The 21,689-nt window shown below is 42.5% G+C and overlaps 1 protein-coding gene across 3 annotated transcripts in view; it reads right to left on the bottom strand.

Moving 5' to 3' along the window:
- The window catches only part of slc8a3 (solute carrier family 8 member 3), a 157,426-nt gene that overhangs the window by 26,438 nt on the left and 109,299 nt on the right, over positions 1-21,689 (bottom strand). The window lies entirely within an intron of this gene.

Genomic DNA, 21,689 nt, shown 5'->3' with positions numbered 1-21,689 from the left:
CTATCTGTTGCTGTCCAGCAGCACTGTGTGAGTGTCGACATGTCACACAATTGGAGAGGACTCTGCTTATTGCTGCATGAGCGCCAGGGATCCAGTACTTGAGTCACTGTTTGGACAGCGCATGGTTATGACAGCTGTGACCAACACTCTCATGGATATCTCTTGTTTTACATTAAAAAACAGACACATCATAAATAATATACAGATGACAATTCAGAATAAAAAAGCACACAGTTTTCCTTGCTTACTTTCACACAGAGAAAACAAACAAACAAAAAACAAAAGGCATTTGAAAAGATAACAATCCCATTCAGCTGTTTGCATGGGATTGCCATCTGCATAGATATAAAAAGAGACAATATAAGCAGCAGTTCTTCAATAAATAACAATATAGAAAAGGATACAGTAAGAGATAATGGCTACAGTTATACTGTATTAAGGTGCTGATCGGTATTCTGTTCATGAGTGGAGATTTGGTTGGACAGTAACCCTGCTTTAAATTGTTTTTTAAAGCCATTAAAAGTGGAATAGTCTCTGTTTGATGTTGGGAGACTATTCAATCATGTGCTGCCCTTAACAGTTATTGAGTTTTGGCCTATATGGCTGCATCTGAACTGTCCCTCACAGTCCCCTCTGGAGGCAGATCTGGTGCTAAGTGCGTTGTCTCACCATCTAAAAAAGTTCCTCCAAAGGGGGAGGAGCCACACTCTTGAGGTTTCAGTGTGGTGATACCAGCGAAAGACCGTATCACGAAACAGTATTCAATGTGGGACAAAATTCAATGTGCGGGAAGTCGTTCTTGAACTGCTGACTTCACAGCTCATCCAGTGTGGCCACTGAAGTGCGGTTGGATGTGACCTGTATGAGTCCAATTGTAATCCAATGGTCATTGTCTCCGCGGAAGGGGCCATTGACAATCCAGCCCTGTCATATTTTCATTGCCTACAGCCCGTCTTCCACGCTGGCACCCCCTGCCATGGCTCCATAGCCTTGGGTACGTCAGTCCCGATGAAAAGGCTGACCTCTGCCTGAATGCTCGATATCTGCACTTCACTGAGGTGAGTCCAATGGTCCACTTCCTCTTGCAGCAGGGATGTTCTCTATATGAGCTGGGACCGCCTTCTGAGTATAGATGTGAGGCAGCTCCGGGAAGTTGTGACTATCCATGCCACTGACTTAAAGCCAGACACCACCTAGCTGTTCACAAGCTGCTTGCCTCCCACAGTCTTCAGCAGGATACTCTTTTTCCTGCTGGTGATGTTGGCCATTAACTTTTCAGTGCAGAAAGTGATATTGCTGCCTGGGTTGAGGAATGCATAGGTAGCCACAATCTTGTTGCCCTTCAAAGCTTTGACATGGACTGGAACGATAGCCAGGATGCTGTTAACGTTGCAGGCCCCAGCAGCACTGCAGGTCCTCATCCCTGCTCCGATGCATCCAATGACCACTGAACAGATTTCTCCTTCTTCTGATGGCTCACGCCTTCGCGTGCGATGAATCTTTCTTCTGCGTGGCTTCATCAAATGCAGCTTTGTTCTTCATTTGCAGAACTGTTGGGTGAGTAAGGTGGCAGACTTGGCAGCTCATCTTTTCGTTGCAGGCCTTGCTCATGTGCCCTAAGACAACTGAAGCATTGGCCCTTACTCTTGAGAAAGTCGATCATCACTTTGTGAAGAGACTTACAGTATTCCTGTTTTTGCACTGATCCATGGTGTGTTGTTCTCCTTGGCAGAAGAGAGAGGGGGTTGAGAAAGCGCAGAGTGTATCTCCCATAGCCTTGGCCTCTGCCGACATCTTAACTGCTGTAACAGCAGTAGCGTAGCTTCTCCGAGAGCTGCTCTTCCTGGTTGACTTCTCATCCTTGTGAGCCTTAGCTTGGCTCTTGTTGCCATCGGTAATGTTGCCAAAGAGAGGGTGCAGGTTTTCTTTGGCTTGTAGGTTCACAAAGTCTGTGAGGTCCCTGAACTTGGGGCTGCACTGCTCTTTCTCTAGGAGAGTGTAGGCTTTGCTCCTCCATCTCTCCCTCTGCTTGTATGGAAGCTTGGCAACGATGGCTCGAATATTAGGACATGCTGTTAAGCTCCTCCATGTACTTAACGTCTGCCATTGTACTGAGACTTGACAGTTGGCCAGTTCAGTGCCTTGTCGATGTGGGCCATTGAGATCTTTTAGCCATTTTAGGGTTAGGGTTAGCTCCTTTAAGAGCTTCTTTGCTTCATGATAGCCACGCTCTGGTTCCATGTTAAGACAGTTTCTTATCAGCTCCCTCAGTTGTCAGTCTGTGTGCCACTCCATAAAATACAGCTGTTCACTGTCACTATCTGTCTTGTCCACCATTCCATGTTTGAAGGCCCTGATGAAAAGCCTGTCCATAGGGTCTCGCTTGAAGATCAGGATCTGCTAAAGAGGTAGAGTAGTGAGGTTTTGTTACTTCACTAGGAAGTGCATGATGGCTCCTGTGGATTCTAGTTGTGGAGCCTCTGGCTCTGTCTAGTTGGCACGGGCAGGTGCACTGTCATTGTTGCTGCTAGCACGTTCTGTTTTTTTCAAGCAGTCTGTATCTTGAGCTCTTCTCTTTCTGCCTTCAGCTTAGCCTCCTTTTCATTGAGAAGTTGTTTTTTTATTTTAGAGCAAATGCTCTCTAACTCAGCTCTCAGACATGCAGCTGATGCGGGGGACGATGCCTTGGAATGTACAGAGGATGGTGCATTAGACTCTTTCTTTGACCTTCTGAAGACAGTCATGACAGAAGCGCTATCTTCAGGTGAAACCTCATCATTAAGGATGGGACGGTTCTTGAACGGTTCGGCTCGGCCGTCCCGGTTTGGTGCGCGTGCGTCCCGTTCGGAACATACTTGCGCGCAACTTTGAGTGTGTCACGGGAAATCACTTGTAGAGGAGGTACGAACATGGCGAGCAGAAAAGACTTGGAGGTGGAGGATGTGCCAGTAGCATTATATAGGTCTGGTGTGTGGGAGCATGTCACTTTCAGGGTGATCTATGAAGGTGGTAAGAAAGTTTTGGATAAGAGTGCGACAGTGTGCAAGTACTGTGCGACGCGTGTCACCTATGCTAATGGGAACACATCAAACATGTTAGCTCATCTGCGGAGATGCCATCCCAGTGTGACAGTTGGCAGCGCATGAAGGAGGGGCGGGGAGCCGGGCAGGGTTGCACAACTTCTCCCCGCGGCTTTTAATCACACGTACAAAGACGAGTCAGACAGGGTGAAGGGCATTACTAAAGCACTTGGGTGTTTCATCGCCAAAGATATGCAACCTTATGCCGTGATTGAGGGTGTGGGATTTCAGTGCTTGATAAAGGCACTCGAGCAACGATAGAATCCCCTCCCGCAAACACTTCAGCTGCACAGTATTTCCCGCACTTTATGAAGAGACCCGACAGGGAATTGTGAACGAGTTGTCTGACACAGCCTATGTTGCTCTTACTACGGATGGATGGACATCCAGGGCAACTGAAAGTTTCCTTACTGTGGCAGTCCATTACATTACATCAGAGTGGGAAATGAAGATACAGACACGCCCCCTTTATGAGAGCCACACAAGCGAGCGTCTCTCTGAAGCACTGACAGAAGCAGTGACAGAATGAAAGTTGCAGAGGGACAGCAGCACAATCCCTGTTACTACAGACAATGCCAAAAATATGGTGAATGCAGTCAATGCAACAGCTGGATTGGGTCCACAAAATGGCTACTTTGCACACACCGTTAATCTGGCAGCTAAGAATGCAGTTTCAATAAATCAGGTATCGCGACTGCTGGGGAAGATTAGGAAGGTGGTCACAATCTTCCATCGCAGCACAACAGCCAGCCATGCTCTAAAAACCAAACAGGGGATATTGGAATTGCCAGTTCATAAACTAATACAAGATGTCCCCACCCACTGGAACACAACATATGACATGCTGGAGCGTTATTTGGAACAGCAGGCTGCCATCTTCTCTGCTCTGATAGAGAAGGATGTTAAGAAACATCTCAAGGACATCTCTGTTTTGACTGATGGTGAGGCAAAACTTGCAGAGGATCTAATTAAGATTCTCAAACCTTTAAAGAATATGACAACCCTCATGAGCACAGAAACATCCCCCTTAGTGTCGACGATCATCCTTCTGCAGAAGATGATACCAAAATCCATGACACCAAGTGAAGAGGACAGCTCCACCATCAAAGATGCCAAAGCAGCAATCACTGAAGACCTGCAAGTCAGATATGGGAACCCTTCGCTTCAGGACTATCTGCACAAAACAACATCCCTGGATCCAAGATTTAAGTCCCTGCCCTAGCCTCTGTTCAGAAAATCTACAGTGATTTCACCAGGGAAATCATGGAAATTAAAGAGCAGGTATTGTTTTTCATTTTTGTAATTGTTACAAAATTTAATATATTTTTTATCATCATTATTAATTACTTTTAAAGAATAATAATGATAAGAATGCTATGCTATTTGTCATTTTATCATGCAGGGTCAACCCAGAGAAGTCCAGGTGGACAATTCATCCTCAGTTGGAAAACCCGAGGCATCAGAGAGGTCATCTCCTCCCAAGAAAAAAATCTGCCATGGCAGAGCTTTTTGGGGAGTTCTTTCCAACAGAGAGGGAAACGACCAAACCTTTGTCCAATATCATTGAGGAGGAGGTCATGTCATACAGGGTCACAGGCTGCATCCCTGTGGATGCAGATCCACTTGCATGGTGGAAGAGCTGTGAGCATAAATATCCTCACATTGCTAGGTTGGCACGATGCTACCTCACAGTCCAAGCAACATCTGTACCAGGGTAAGAGTCTTCTCTACTGCATTGTCACTGCAAGTAGATCCCGTCTCTTGGCAGAGAACGTGGACAAACTGATTTTCTTGCTAAAGAATATGATATACAATGAGTAGAGCTGTGTGAGTGAGTGCAGTAGAGTGCAGTATCTGTTAAATTTGGATTATGCTGCATTTTATATTAATGACCACTTAATTTAGATTATTTATTTGATATTGTTACATTAGATAACACACAGTGACACTTTTAAGTTTAATAAAAATGCCAGCCTTATTTCTTTGATTGTATTTCAAACACTGCACTTCAGTTTCAAGTGGAAAATACTTTTCTTGAACCACTAATAGTTCACAGGAGTTGAAACGTTACATGTTAGAAGAAACATGTTATTTGTGTGTTGATTTCAAAGGGACCTAAGTCTGATAGAGTCTTACTTTATGTTGATGGTATATAATGTGTGAGTTGTAAAAACAGTAAAGTTAAATTCTTTCATTTGCACCAATTCAAGAATCAGAGTGTTAAGTCCCTTTTTTTTTTTTTTTTACTTTAGAGATATTGTTTTCCAAATAAATGAGAAGCATGTTGGAACTAGCAATGTCTCCCATCTTTCACTGCCAGAATCTCACTTATCTTTGACCTAAGACTGTCACAATGATGTACCAAATATCAGACTGCCTCATTCTTTCAGTTTTAACATTACTATACAAGACATAATTGATTTTTGAAAAAAAAATCAGTGCACACCGAACCGAACCGAAAACCGTGACCACGAAACCGTGATATGAACTGAACCGTGGATTTTGTGAACCGTCCCACCCCTACTCATCATTGAGCTTCCTGGTCTCAGCGATATGCTGACACACCTCTTTCATCCATGTCTCAGCCCTTACAGTAAAGTTGTAAAACATGCCGGTCTTGGGTGTAAACCATCCTTTCTGATCTGCATTCATCTCATCCTTTGATGTCTCTAGCAGGAACACCTTAACCGAGGTATTCAGCACACAAAACTCTCCAAACAACTTGTTGAATTCAACTATTAATGTTAATACAACTTGCAGGTTGCTGTAATCACCATCATTCATTAACTGACATCTGATTCATTTTACTTGTTAGCAGACCTAGCTTAGTTTTCCTTTTTTTTGATGGCCTGACATATTTTCCTTCAAAGGCCTTTCTGTGACTTTTCCAGTGGGGTAGAATTTTCTGTGTGGCTCATATTGACTGTTTGTGATGGTTTTATTGAAAGTCAAAAAATGTCTATTGTGGGCATAGAGATGGATGCCACCAAAAATGACTGCGCTAGTCTCTTACTTTTGAGACATGGCTGTCATTGTGTGTCCCAAATTGCATACTGCTATACTGCGTACTTAAAACTTTCAACTTGAGTATACTAAGCATACTATGCACTCAATCGCACTGCGAGTTTCGAGGGTGCAGTGCTGTCCCAAATCGCATACTGCCGTGCGGTGCACTCACCGGAAATGACGACACAATGTCTTCTTCTCCTACACCCATTTATGACCGGCTAGCACCGCATCAGTTTATTACCACCACCTTTTGTCTGTGCTTGTTTCTCGATTTTTGAAGCAGTAAAACAGCAAAATGAACAGTCATCGTGCATTGTTATGCCACAATCAACTGTATGCAACTGTATGTATAGTTTATTTGTGTGATCTATTTGGCTAAACATTTTGGTGACAAGTCATTTTATTTTTTCAAACTCTTTTTTCTCCACACAGAATTTCAAACTTGTCCCTGTTATTTAATGTAAAGATGACTCTATACAAGTCAGTGTCGACAGATTCTCACCACAGCTGTCCGCCGCAATTCTATTGATACAATGAGTATGTCCCCATTTGCATACTCAAAATCTTGAGCGATTTGAGTACATCATCCAGGTACTTTTGCATACTCACTTTTCATATACTATCCATACTTTTCTTGAGTACACTCAAAATGTTAAGTATGGAGAATGGAAGTATGCAATTTGGGACACACCATCAGTCAAGCGCGAGTGCCGGCTAATGCTAGCACTAATTTAGCTAGCGAGCTACTGTAAAACAGTGCGCGTCAATGTTTCCAGAGGACAGTAAAGGCCCAGATGGCACTGACCTTCTTAATCTTCGATTACTCAGGGCGCAGTCTTTAATTGTTTTCCTTCCTTACAGAGGTCCAGTAGTTCGTGGTTGACTCATTTTTCCTCTTTGAGTTTAGTTTTCTTAGTAATATGAGGGCCCACAGGTCACCTTGGCTAAGGTTACTTGTGCTTTAGTACGTTCCATTGCTAGCAAGGAAAAAAATTTCCACAGAACTCTGATGTAGGAGGATAACAAAACAAAAATTTATTCAGGTTCCACAGTGAAATCTTCTAACAGTAATGATAAAATTAATATTACTTAGTTACCAAAGCTGGCTGTTCTTACCTTGATATTTCTATAGTTACGTACAGCTACAGTAAGAAAACTGTTGCCTCCATCTCTGAAAATAACTGCCAACTCTACACTGAACAATCTAGCTGCTTGTGCATGAACAGGGGAATCTGCGAGCCTCTTAAAGGGACAGTAGCCCTAATATTTTAAGCTAAATAAAATTATTTCCTCTGCTTATATATCATAAAATATCATTGCCAATGGGGATTCTATCCTCAGTTATCAATGTAAACATGTTAGAGCAAATACAACAATAAAAAACTATGATACAATGCATCTGAATTCCAATCACCTAAAGAAGGCTATGGCTGTAGGCAACGAGCCGATGGAAATAAATATAAACATATCTCAAATTCTAAAATATATCTAGGGTGCTTTGGCTCCTATAGTTTGCATCACAGTGCAAACACTTATCCGTTTCTGCCAGCATGCTAGTCAGACACCAAACCAGTACTTTTACTTCAATACTCATTTTGTTGTGTACATTAAGTAGGATTTCTAATTCAATATTTTTTTTACTTGTTACAGTGTTTTTGTTGATGACATAGCATAAATATATTGTAGAGAGGGTGGGATGAAGAAGAAAGAAACAAGAAGTATGGAGATATATGTGGGATAACAGCAGAGAGTGCAAAAATGAAGGGAAAAAGAGGAAACAGGAATGAAGGGTGGGACTTGATGAAGTTTGAATGGAAGAGATTTTGGATGAGGAGACAAGACAGACGTGGAGATCTAAAAATAAAGATAAGGACTGATAACTGTTCTGGTTCCTGTAACTACACTAAATTACAGAGACATTATCTCCTCTGCTAAGGAGGACTCATCAGTTGTCATGGAGAAGACAAACACACATGCATGTAAGATATCTATATTCGTACTGTACATTCACCCACAAACACACATAGGATAACTGAAAACACTACATGAAGATCTCAGCAATAAGTCCAGAGTAAAGGATTAAATGATGACGGTTATTAGCCGTGAGGCCACCAAACACACACTGTCAGTCTCATAAGGAAACAAGTTGACAGACAGATGCTGTTGTTGCCTTTATCATCTTTCAATATGAAGCCTGTTCAATGTGTTCATCATTTTATTATATTGTATACACGTTTCTGATGGTGTGGAATTGGAAGGAGTCAGATTGCTGAGTACATGCCATACTTAAACTTCTGAGGTAGTGCCGTTAAAGTAAATGAAATGATATTTTCACTGAAGGCTGGATGATTTCACTTGAGCATCCTGATGAAGTTCTGTGTATTTAATCTTGCTGAGTTAATAAAAGCTGCTGTGTGTAGCAGTTTGACATTAATAAATCTTTACCACTTTCACTTTGAGATATAAGGGTGATTGCTGTAAACAAACACAATCATTGCCAAGAAAACTGGCAGCATATATCCATCAAAGGACTGTTGGTTTGCTGTTTGTTGGAATGTGAGCAGGATTACTCAAACATCAATTTCCAAAAAATGTGATAAAGTGTCCTGCAGTCCTTAATATCTTACTCCTCAGAGGACAGCAGAGGAGGTTACTTATTTTGTTAGTACTTTCATGGCTGGGCAGCACGGTAGTGCTCGGGCATAAGATCTTTCTGTGTGGAGTTTGCATGTTCTCCTCGTGCCTGCGTGGGTTCTCTCTGGGTACTCCGGCTTCTTCCCACCGTCCAAAGACATGGAAATGGGGACTAGGCTAATTGGATACTTTAAATTGACTGTAGGTGTGACTGTGAGTGTGAATGGTTGTCTGTCTATATGTGTTGGCCCTGTGATGGACTGGCGACCTGTCCAGGATGTACCCTGCCTCTTGCCCGTAGCCGCTGGGATAGGCTCCAGCCCCCCGCGACCCTTAACAGGAATAAGCAGAAGGCAATGGATGGATGAATGGACTTCTGTGGTGGAAAAGGTGAATGAGAGGAATCAGAGGACTGAGTCTCAGGTGTCAGATGGGGAATCTCTGTATTCACAGCGATGGGACCTACTAGCAATGCAGACAGAGATATCTTCCAAAGTTACAGAATCATGACATACCTTTTTATACTGTAGTCAGGCGGTGTATGTGTTCGTGTGACGTGATAACTTCATCCTGTTTACCAGACTTCTTGGCAAGCTCAAATACCAAAGAGGAATAATGCATTTCTCAGTTTCAGTTATGATTGGACTACGACCAAATGGGAGAGATGCCCAGATGTCTCCTTTTGTGGTGGGATGTTTAATTTCAGTTTAATACCAGTGCTGGTCAGAATGACCAGACACCCACTTATGGTCATAGTGTCCCAACTCTCATTCTCCGACAATATGCCCACAACTCACTGATATATTCTACAACCAACATGTCCCCTTTTAAGTGTTTTCTGGAGTATCAGCCTCCTCTCTGCAGGGACCAGGAGAAGGAAATGGCATGTCCCTCATGCCTGGCATCTGCTAAGCGAGGGTTTCCTAACCTTTTTGACCTTGAGGCACAATATTTATAGTACCAAGCGTCCCAGGGCCCATTAAATATTAACACTGTATAGGTTTAATTGACCTCACTCTTGGTTTGATTTGTATTCAATAATAAACCAAATAAACTTACTGTTTAACAAGCAAAACCTTGTCAAAAAAAAAGACATGATACAATGGGATGTATTTGTGAATATTGTCAGTCATCCAGGTCATCGTAATTCTCAAAAATGATCAACTGGACTTCTTGGATGAGAGGCGAAACGTCTTCACTTACAAGAGGTGAGTCCAGTTGCCTATATTGATCATTTTTGAGTAATACAATGGGATCATCACAGAGATGTTAATTCAACTTGTGTATGTAAACCTGCACATGCGTCAAAACAAGGTAGCTGGCTTTCAATGCACATTTAGCGTTGCCAGTTAGTGACACGACAAACCTTTACTGCATTGGCTGCCCATTTTGCTTTCTCTTAAAAGAAAATGCACTAGTTTTCCCATTAATGTCAGACACTTGTTCTCCAGATGCTGCAGTAGTTTTGAGGGCCTTAGTGCCTTGTTGCACAGCCTTAGCACACACTCCACACAGTGGGCTCTCAGCACTACCTCGCTACTTCTGATTCTGATTCATTTTATTGTCATTGTGACGAGTACAACGAAAGGTAAGGTGCAGGCTTTGCAGTGCAGAGAAGAATATATAAATATAAAAAACAATATAAAAAAGAGATGAACAATATACAATATGCAGACTTACGATTGCCTAGGGAACGGCATATACATAAACATGGTTTACATGGGTAGAGAGGTGGGTGCAAAGGCCGTGTGAATTGCAATTACAGTGCATATTTTACAGAGGTAAAAATACAGTCATTTCTATGGCCATTCTATGACCATTTCTGTGAGGTCATGTTTATTTGGTGACTGGAATTCTAAAAGGCTAGTAAGGAGCTGCTTTAATTGGGAAGCAAATGATGCAGTTGAGACATCCAGCAGGAAAAGAGCTTTACTCTCACTGTTATAAGAAACTTGCAGACTGCCTGAAATGCACCTCATTGGAGAACTAGCATGTCAAGTGTGCAGCATGTCAACTGTGCGACAAGAGGAGCCAATACATTGGATAAGGTTTACACCAACATCAAGCTGGGCTACAGGGCCAAACCTGCATCATACTTAAGCCCCTTTCACACTGCACCAAAAAACGCGGGTGAAAACAGGTATTTGGGCACTCTGAAAGGGTTGACTCTGCAGTTCGACCTGTGTCCACCGACCCTCTAAGCGCCCCGGGTGTTTAGCGGCTTGCCTTGGCTCTGCTCGGCTCCCCTTTAGTGTGAAAAAGGCAACCCGCATTGTCAGGTTTCCTGCGACCATCCTGTCGCATTCTGATATTGTCACTGTGGAAGCTCTGGGAAAAAAATAAATAAATAAAACAATTGGACTCGGCTGCGCTGCGAGAGCTGCTCACTCATCTCTCAATAAAGTTTTGACCTCTGCCATAAAATCAGTCTTCCTGTTGATGTCCCAGAGACTCTATTTCACTCTTTTTTTTCTAACAATTTACATGTGAATGATCTTACGTGAATTAATCTATGCTTGGAAACTCCCACCAACTGGGGAACCCTAACGTGAACTGCGCAAGCGGAACCGTGTTCATAAACAACTTGTATAGCGATCTTCACATCTTTTTTATTGACCATGGCAGTGCGCTGGCAAGATCGTGAAGTCTGCTAACAGCTCATCATCTGCGGTGAAGAGGAGATCTGGCGGCAGATTTCTGGAATTGTAAGGGACGCAGTGATTTATGGGAACATCAATGGCATTTTAAGACACGGCACACTTTTTTGTGTAAAGATGACATCATCATGAGAGAAAAACACAGGCACACAGCCCTCACAGCAGGAGCTCAGACTGGTGTCTGCTGGAAGCTTGAATGCACCCTAATGCCGAGCAAACGAGGGTACAAAAACCCGTGTTGATCTGCGTGTTTCAGTGTGAAAGGGGTATTAGGCAGGTCTGACCACATCAACCAACCCAGAAATCAACGTCGCCCCCCCAGGACTATCAAAATATGGCCAGATGGGGTTTCTCAGCATCTGTAGGACTGTTTTGACAGCACCAACTGGGAAGCTTTACTGTACTATGTTATATCAAGAACTGTGCAGACATGGTCACAGTGGAAAAATGCATCCGGGTCTATCCCAATCAGAAACCGTAGATGACCAGGGAGGTGAAGCAGCTGCTGAGGGAGAGAAACACTGCCTTCAAAGCTGACGACAGGGCTCTCTACAGCACAGCCCGCGCCAACCTGAAGAGAGGCATCAGGAAGGCCAAGGAGGACTTAAGGAGGAGGATCAATGACCATCTGGACAGCAGCAACAGCAGGCAGGCATGAATGGCGGTCCAGCACCTCACCATCTACAAACCCGGCATCAGAGCAGCTGAGGGCGACGCTGTGCTGGTAGAAGAACTGAATCTCTTCTTCGCCCGCTTTGAGTCTGTGCCTCCAGGAGCAGTCGAGTCACAACCAGCAGCTGGGAGCACCCCCTCCCTCACGGTAGGGCTGCACGAGGTGATGCGCATGCTGAGAGGTGTCAACCCATGCAAAGCAACGGGCCCTGATGGCATCTCTGGACGGGTTTTGAAAGACTGTGCGGAACAGCTCGCAGGGATTTTCACCAAAATCTTCAACCTGTCCCTGACTCAGTCTACAGTCCCATCCTGCCTGAAGACCTCCACTGTAGTCCCCCTACCCAAGAAATCCCCCACAACCAGCCTTAGCGACTACTGGCCTGTTGCACTCACACCAGTGGTGATGAAGTGCTTCGAAAAACTGGTTAGGAGTCACATCACAACCTTCATAACCCCCAGCTTGGACCCATACCAATTGGCCTACAAGGCAAACAGGTTGACAGAGGATGCCGTGCATGCAGCACTCCACACAGTGCTGTCCCACGTGGAAAAACCAAGAAACTACACCCGCCTTCTTTTTATGGAGTACAGTTCAGCTTTCAACACTGTCCTACCCCACATTCTCATGAGGAAACTGCTGAACCTCAGGCTCCCTCACTCCACATGTAGCTAGATCAAGGACTTCCTATCAGATCGCCCACAGAAGGTCAGGATGGGCCCCCACACCTCCATGGCTCTCAGGTCCCCTCAAGGCTGTGTGCTGAGCCCCCTGCTCTTCACCCTCTACACCTTGGACTGCACACCCATCCACGCCAGCAACACCTTCATCAAATACGCAGACGACACCACAGTGGTAGGCTGCATCACTGGAGGCGACGAGTCCGCTTACTGAGATGAGGTGCAGCAGCTGACTGTGTGGTGTAGAGACAATCACCTGCTCCTGAACACATCCAAAACAAAGGAGCTAATCAATGACTTAAAGAAAAACAAAACAGACTTTAAGCCTATTCTCATTGGCGGGACATGTGTGGAAAGGGTGAGTGACTTCCACTTCCTCGGAGTCCATCTAGAGGAGAAAATGACCTGGGACAAGAACACCACACTAGGCAAGAAGGCACAGCAAAGACTCCACTTCCTGAGAACCCTCAGGAAGAACATAAGCCAGACACTGCTTGTGTCCTTTTACTGTTCCACCATGGAGAGCAACCTCACTTACTGCCTCTGTATATGGTTTGCCAGTTGCATAGGGGCAAACAGGAAAGAGCTCTAGAGGGTCACAAAAATGGCCGAGAAGGTCATTGGGTGCCCTCTACCCACACTGGAGGACCTTCAAAGCTCCTACTGCCTCAGGAGAGCCAACACCATCCTGAAGGACTCTTTCCACCCTGTACATTCATTGTTTGAGCCACTGCCGTCAGGCAGATGGTACAGGGCCATTCAAACCAGGACAAACAGACTGAGAAACAGCTTCTTTCCAACTGCTGTCACAGCTATACTGTAAATGATTTCTCTACGAAATATGTGCAATATATCTATGCCATGCAACTGTCACTACCTCTTTTAAAATATCCAATGCCAATGCAATTTCACACAGTCTTTGCACTACACGGCTCTACCGTGTAAACCATGTTTACATACATGCCTTCCCTAGACATCATAACTCAGTATATTGCACATTGTTCATCACTTTGTTTTTATATTGCTCTCATATTGTTTTTAAAGTCATATATCTTCTCTGCACTGGAAAGCCTGCGCCTTACCTTTTTTGTTGTACGAGTTACAATGACAATAAAGTGAATCTGGATCTGAACTTGGTGTGTCTCAGTGGACTTGAGAAGGTCAACACAGACATAGACATTAATGAGAACCCACATAGAAGGCTGCCATCCCTGCAGGCCATCACCTATGTTTTAGGACAGGCCTGACATGGCTGCCTACCACAGTAATGGCAGCAGTAACAGCACAGCTCCTCCATATCTGCCACCACACACACCACTGAGGAGCTTTATGGCTCCTCCAGCTCCTTGCCACAGATGGTGATGAGTTCAGCGTGAAGTCACCATCTCACTGCTCCTCCTCACCTTTTTCCTTCTCTCTCTCTCTCCTTTTCTCTCTTTTTACATGTTCAACTTATTTGCCCCCTCCCCCAATTTTAGCATCCTGCTCCCTCCTCAATTTTGCTTTCCTTCTTGCCTCTCCCGACTTGAAAAGGCAGCATTTCAATTTACATCTATTATACCTAAGCCCCTGACAGATTGTGGCATCCATGGCAATTGTTACTAAATAACGATCTCACGTTGCTTCCTGCAGTGAGGCTGCAAGGTGCAGGGAGATGCTCGGAAAACATGTCGGGTGTTTTGACATAATCAGTGCCCAAATGATGGGTCCAGTCCTTCAACTGTGACCCCAGTCTGGGAGGGGAAGGGACTGCAACATCAATCACATCAGGGCAGGCACGTGCACACGTAGGGCCCTAGGGGTGCTTAAGCCCCTGCCCTTTTTGCTTCGTATTAAAAAGTGCCCTCTGTGTGTGTGTGTGTGTGTGTGTGTGTGTGTGTGTGTGTGTGTGTGATTTTAATAACATTATTAAATTAAAAAAATTAAAATTAAAAAATTGTAGTATTCTACTGTACCAGTTTTCTTGTAATACTTGATTGTTGTGTGTGTTGAGCCGCTTCTCTGTTCGTTGCGGCTCTGCGCGATCACAGAGAGAGCGAGTGGGCAAGTGAATGAGAGGGAAAGAGTCCGCTGCCCCATGTAGAACTAAGGAGACGTGACAGTGGAGCAACTTGAACCTGTGAGTTCTGGTCTAACTAGTCGCCGTCCATTTATTCAACCTGCTTAAATATGGGTTGCCTCATATTTCAGAAAAACGCTCTATTTTTGGCTAATTTTCAAAATAAAATACACCGTGTTTGCGGCGGATCATAGCCCATTTCCCTCACTTCAGACCTTAAGCACAGGTCCGAAGTTTAGATAGGCCGATAAAGTTTATTGAGACTTTGCTACGACTGTGTGGGCTAACAAAATAATAATAATGATAATAATATAGGGATTTCAGCATTCTGCAGACCTGTATAAACCTACAGCTTTCATATATATATATATATATATATGTGTGTGTGTGTGTGTGTGTGTGTGTATATATATATATAAAATCTGTAGGTTATCTGTGTTTAAAATATTACCATCTGTATTTAAACTTGATTCATGTTGATTATGCCTGCAGCAGGATGCCAAAAAAAGAAAGGATACCAACACCGGACACATAGCTAAGTAATTAGCTTTCTATTAGTGCTTTATTTTTTAATTTGATATTAATTTCCATATCAGGAATGGACCAAAATGGTCATGTGCACATCCCTGCATCAGGGCACCAGGATGGTCGCAATTCAGAGCAAAAGGATGATTCTAATTTGATAATAAGACATCAAACTTCTTTTGCCCCTACCTTTCTGATGGAAACAAGAAAACAGCAGTGATGGCTGAAATAGCCCCACTTTATGCTTCTGTACTTGAAGAGTAAAGCCACAGTAAATCACTATCATGCTGCCTCACATCCTATACTAACTACATCACCACAGTTATCATAGCAGAGAAAGTTAGCTCCCTGACCTTTACCCTTAAGAGGCAGTGCTTTAAGTAGACACTGTTTCCACCATTGTCTTGATTCAGGGAACGTTATTCAAACAAGGCACATAAAGATGAAGATACACCAAAACAAAATGCAAGGTTATAATCACAATCAGGGGTAATTAAAGGGACTGTTCAAGCGGAGCTTCCCACAACACTGCATCTCTGAATTACCATATAATTGAATGCTGATACAATCAATGCTGCTGTGACAGTTAGCTAAATGCTAGCAACAAGGAAAATGGTATTTCTTTTGTGTGCTGGAATGACAAAGAAAAATAGCACATCTGTGAAGAGGCACACCTTTTTGGGGCTTACTGGCAATGAAAGATCATAAAATTTCCTAATAAAGTCTTTTGTTAAAGCTGTAGTGTAGCACTCTTATTTTTGAATGAATATCCTTTAGAGTACACAAAAATCCTTGCCACACACTTTAATGGTCATTAAGAGTTAGAGTTTACTGCCAGGTACAGGTCTGTGTTCCACTGTACATGGAGTTTGTGTCCATTGTGACATTGCCATTGTGCTGGGGGCAGGGATGTGCACAGACGTTTTGACGGACTGTTGCTATAACCTGAAAAAGGGCCCCCAACCTGATTTTGGACAACAATCCTGATGCATGCATTTAGTAAAACACTGTCAAATTCAAGGGTTATTCAAATTTTTGCACTAAAAAGGAATTTGTTATTTTACTGCACCAGTTTGAGTTTTTTTTTTTTTTCAAAATCGCTGCATTTTCACATTTACTGTTCAAATACTGAGAAGAGACATGCGATGAGGCAGCAGCCTGCTGACCCTCATCACCATAGATTACGCAATGACTCAGCTAACTGTGCTGGCATGCTATGCAGTGAGACGGTATTGCTGTCTCCCTGTATGTCGCTATTAAAATGTTCAAATGCTTTTGCTATATGAACTAAATTCCCATAGCTTAGCTGATGTATATAATGTACAGTGTTTTTTTTGGTCAACAACTGTATGTGTGTTACTAGTTTCTTTTGTTGAGCAATCGTAAAACGGCTGCGAAGAGCCACTAAGTGAGGCACGCAGTTCTCCTGCCTCATGGTAGGGGGCACTTGTGATCCCAGGGATTCTTCTCGGCGATATTGTGACCTTAAGAATTTGCAGAGAAGCCTCGTCAAACGTGAATAGTGGACATTGAATGGACATTGAATACTGCCTTGTATGCATTCACAACACGGTTGCAGCTCTCGAGCGCATGAGACTGGAGTTAGACAGTTTCTGTGACAAATTTGAAAAGAAATGCAGCGAGAGTGGCAGCAGACAGTCGATTAAATGCAGGGATGAAAGTGAGCCGGAATGGGCCGGAATGCAGTTCCGGTAAAATGTTCACGGCCGGAACAGAGTTCCGTTAAAAAAAAGGAGGAGAAGGGAGCTGTCAAAATTTCATATTAAATAAAGAAAATGATGTCTGATGGCGGTTTCACACTGAACGCAGCGCGCTGCGTGGGGTAGGGCGCAAGCATGCACAGCGCTACCGAGTTGCTGGGCTTGGTTTGCGCTCATGTGACGTCACAGTGCGCCCACATACACAATGAATGGACTTCCCTTGCGCAGCCTGCGCCTTGCACGTTCAGTGTGAAACCGCCTTGACACGGAGTCATGCCCATGAGCGCATCTCCCCATGCGAGGCGTTTCTGTTTGGCTGACAGACGAACACGTGGGTTGAGTTACGAGCATTGTTAGTTTTGATTGGTTAAAACCACACGTGTTCTGCTTTCACGGACGGAAAAAAAGAGAAAGAAAGCAAAACAGAAGGCAAAATCAAATTAGTAATTGTTCTTGAAATTTTCCATGTTTTGTGTTGTGTCACTCACTGTAAAGTGTAAACTGATATTTTGCTAAATAAATCATTGAGTGATATTGATGATCTGTTTTTTCATGTATGCATGTCTGCCTGTTTCCTGTTGCTAGCACTGTAGTGGGCAATTACTGTAAAAAGCAGTTTTCAAAGCATTTGCAGGGTTAGTGCAGGAAGGGTGGGGCTATGTGGGCTGCAGTTGTGTGGGGAATAGACACCCGAAAACTGTAATAAAAATCACCCAAAACCGATTAAAAACCGTAAAACTTCGGCAGCAGCTTTTCTTTTTTTACGCACGCCCTAAGGGCGCGCATACAGTTCCGGCAAGACTTTTAAGCCACTTTCACCCCTGATTAAATGTGAATAAAAACGACTGTTCAGTAACATTCTGGATAACACAAGCTATCAAATGAAGGCTAGGTTTGATGATTGGGATGAGCTGGCTTTCCTTGGTTTGGTGGATTATGCAAAATTCAGTTAAATGTCACAACATTCTGATGACATAAAACTACAAAGCCTGTCAAAATATGCCAAATTCATTGACTTTATGAGACTAAAGGCAGATCTTGTTGGACTGTATAGCTCACAAATGGTCTCTTGGACAGCTTCTCAGCTTTTTGGCCCAGAAGGACCTCATTCAAACTATTCCTAAGGCGACAAATTTGTTACAGGTAGTGCTCACTGTTCCAGCTGCTACAGCATCGGTGGAGCGGTCATTCTCAGCACTAAAAGGACTCAAAACATACAGTTGGAACAGGACTGATCAACTTTCTTCCCAGGCAGTGATCTCCATTAAGACAGAGAGACTTTTAAAACTGAAAGAAGACAAGGAAAACTTTTACTTTTTACTTTTATCTCTGCTTTTGTTCAGAAGGAACAGTGCATGGACGTCATTTATAAGTAAAGGTAAGAGCATAATAATGTTTTTTTTTAAATTAAATGTGCTTTTTTGTGTGCTACGGTTTGTATGTGTGAAGAAAGCTGATATGAGATTTTAAACAAAATGTTAATGTTAACTGCTGCCAATCAAATGGTGAATAAGCCATTCTGTAGGGCTTATATGTTTGTAAATCTGGTTGTGATGAAGTCAGTGCCTCACCAGCCATGAACCTCATCGCATGTCACTGCATTGTTGAATTTCTGGTTCCCTCATTTCAAAGTCTATGGAATTTTGAAAGGGTTTTTGGTTAAAAGCCTGAATGAAATAAAGTATGTTTCACAATAACTTAAGATAGTATTTCAGTGTTTTGTTCTGTTGAATAAAACATGTCAGTGAATATCAATTTCATGAATTTCAAAGGTCTTCTGTGTCTTTAAAATGACAGTTACTTACAAGGGGCTAATCCAGACTACAAAATTCATCAAGAACCATGAAGCTAGTTGTGGTGACACCAACGGCATGTGGCTGCTGTGAAATTCAAACATAGCATAACATTAGCTTTGCATTTATGCTTCAGAAATTGTAAGGGATGTTCATTTCTGATGACTGAAATTACGAAATGGGTAAATCAAGAGGCGGAGAATGGAGGCTTTTGGTCGAGGTAACTCATGCAGGTGCTAACGTCAGGGTTGGCTTACAAAAATACATCATCCCTTCAGCGCTCAATGACTACATTAAATGATTATTTTCTACCACAGTGAGTCCAGTAAAGTAGAAAGTGCATTAACTCTTCATAAACTTCATTATCATGTGACACCTTCCTGCTGCCAATTCTCCCTTATGACACAAGAAAGAAGTGGAGCTTTAATGAAGTCAGGGTCTGCAAATGCATGAAAAGTGCTGGGCTCCCATTTGAATTAAATCTAATCATCCCTGCCAGTGTACTTTCTCTGTGGCACAGAGGTAACCGAAGGCCCTTTGATTCATGTTATTTGGGCCAAGACTGATGGAGCAGGATTGGAGGTGAACACTCATTTCCTACATCCCTGACCACCAATCCCAAACCCAGTATATTAAGTTGCATTAGACTGGAAAGAAAGATAAGAGAAAAGAAAAATGTACAGTATTATGGAAAGGTATTGGGATATGCTAGAAGGGATAAAAACCTATGTGTTGTGTTGAGTGATGAAGATAGCCTCGCATATAAATCCCAGACTCATTGAATGCAGTCGGTCAACTGGGACAGAAAGTCCTTCTGGTGTGTTTTATGATTGTATAATAATCTTTAGTTAAACCCATTTCTCACATGGGGAATAGTATCCCTGTCACAGGATACTAATTTTGGAAGTCTCTTGACATATTAAGGTAATCCCTTTCAGATATTAATTGTGTCATCTGTATTCAAAGCGTGCCTTGTGCACTTTGAAAATAAGCTGAGACTGAACTCAGACTTTTTGCTGGCAACTAAGAAGGGATTTGATAAAATTTCAGACTGAAAATAAATGTCCAAACCCCCACTAGGGCTGATGCAAGCTCATCCTAAAGATGTGCAATGTGCAATGCTGATCTGAGCAATCAAGACGAGGCAAAATAGTATGCCTGAGATGTTCTAAGAGCTTGCCCTCATTTCTCAAATGTCAAGGCACTGATTTATGCAGCACAATTCGCAAAGCAGAAATGTCATCACTGTAGCTAACTGACTCAATTTTAAGACTTTTTATGAACTGCACCTATGCATATTTGATTAGTGTGTGTATCATTTGTTTGTACATAAATAAAATCCAACAAACTCACACAAAAAAAACTTAAAAATAACTACAAAAAAGACTCGCAATGGCCACAAATGTGCATTACATAATCTTCAAATGAAAAATATGACTTACGGATGTGTATGTAATGCTATGTAATTTTGGGAGTCACACCAAGCACTTTAAACACATTTTAAACAGTCTGATGATGTGTTTTTGAAACATCTCCTGTACATAAATGTTTTCAACAAATATGTGTGATATCATATTATATTATATCATCATAATTATTATTGTTATAATAATAAAAATTAAGAACAATTAATATTATTATTATTCCTGTTACTATGCACATTTATGATTAAAGATTTTGCATAGATTTAAAGATTGTGCACAAATCACCTGATAGGCAGAGAGCAGTTTATATTTGCAAGATTGTTTTCAAGCTCTCTGCCATTAGAAAAATCAACAAACGCATGTTGCATTCATTGGGGTTATCCAGGAATTCTGTCATTTTGAGGTTAAAAAAAAGTAGAACAGACAGCAACATGGAAGAAGTGATGGTGTTTCTGTGGTTAGTAATATCTGGGTGTCCTTGAGCATAGAAGGATTGGACATAAGCTACAGTATAGTTATACATTTGATAGCATCATGCCAGAAACAAATTATAACATTCACCTCAGGTTTTGTGTTAACATCATTGCTAAGCAGAGTAAACACACCTGCAGGGAAATTTGATTTGGGACTGAATGCAGATTAAATTCAGCCCCACTGCAGACAAAAGCCAGATATTAGTGGGTTTTTTGGCCAGTGGGAAAGGAACTTAAGTGTTGGCGATATGCAGCAGCTGGGACGTGACCAGCTGCAGCTTTGTGGAGATTTTCCTTTTCGTCATCTTTTTTATTGTAAATAAAGAGTTTGCCAAGAGTTTTGTCATTGTTGTGTTTCATTTTTTTCATTACAAGAGAAGAGAAAGATTTATAAGGGAGTCAAAGAAACCTTGTCAAATGGTAAGAAAATTTCCTATAAACAAGACATCATGTGGTTTTGCAGTTCATACTGATGAGGACATATAACGTATCACATTTAAGGTAAAACAGATTTAAACTGTGTAGAGGCCTTCCACAGTCTACAATGTCCATCAACGGTCACCAAAAATTCCCATTTCTTTTTCGGCTCTGGCAGAGGTCTCAGAGTCACATCCCTGATGGTTGCTCTGGTTGCTTCTTCCATCATTTGCAACAGAAAAACAGAGACTTGCGAGCCACTGGAAAAATGAAATAAAGCACCAGGAAACAGCAAAATCAGCAGATATTCGCAGATCGGTGTCTCCATTCCGTCATTAGCTGAGATAATAATGGACCACTCGTGGGGGGGGTTCTGTTGTTTAATGATGCATATGATTGCATAAGCACTTGTTAAACTATGTATTTACAAAATACAGTTTCATTTAGATTCATATCAACTGTAGTATTTGTTCAGCAAATGCTATTTAATAATCCAGAGATCTTCAGATTATCGCTTCCTGTCTGTCCTTGCGAGGGTTACAGC

The sequence above is a fragment of the Aulostomus chinensis genome, chromosome 17 (genome assembly GCF_037954235.1).
Source record: "Aulostomus chinensis isolate RoL2024-O1b breed Wild chromosome 17, RoL_Achi_v1.0, whole genome shotgun sequence".
In the NCBI taxonomy this organism is placed as follows: Eukaryota; Metazoa; Chordata; class Actinopteri; order Syngnathiformes; family Aulostomidae; genus Aulostomus; species Aulostomus chinensis.
The sequence above is the reverse complement of the archived record's forward strand: the minus strand, read 5'-3'. Positions and strand labels throughout refer to the sequence as shown.